Raw genomic sequence first — 486 nt, forward strand, 5'->3', positions numbered from 1 at the left:
AAATCTGCAGGACTGGATAATATTAATAAACCAGCCATTATAAGGAAACCAAAAAATGTAGGATTAAAAAGTAAAGTTGTGGTTTCACAGAGTTTTTACAGTGTTCAGTGACACTCCACAGAACCCAGCCCCCGCCAGATCACCCTTAAAGAATGACCTACTTTAGGAACCCAGAGCCCCAGAAATCACCCAACCCAGACCCACCCGCGTCAACACACCCACGAGGCCAGTCCCCCACATCTGCTGGCGCAGGACTCCCCAAGAGCATTTGCAAGCGGCCGCCAGAGGCCGCCCTGAGGCCCCCCCGAGACCTTGGAGCTTGACCACCAGATACCCCACCCAGGCATCCCCCAAGCCCACAAGACCCAGGCATCCCCCGAATCAGTCCACCACACCTTACAGAACACCCACCGCCCCCCACACACCCACCAAGCCATCAACGGAGCCCAGAGGGATAAATCTGATCCGGAGGCAGATGCAGTCTCA

Source organism: Fundulus heteroclitus, chromosome 14 (genome assembly GCF_011125445.2).
Source record: "Fundulus heteroclitus isolate FHET01 chromosome 14, MU-UCD_Fhet_4.1, whole genome shotgun sequence".
In the NCBI taxonomy this organism is placed as follows: Eukaryota; Metazoa; Chordata; class Actinopteri; order Cyprinodontiformes; family Fundulidae; genus Fundulus; species Fundulus heteroclitus.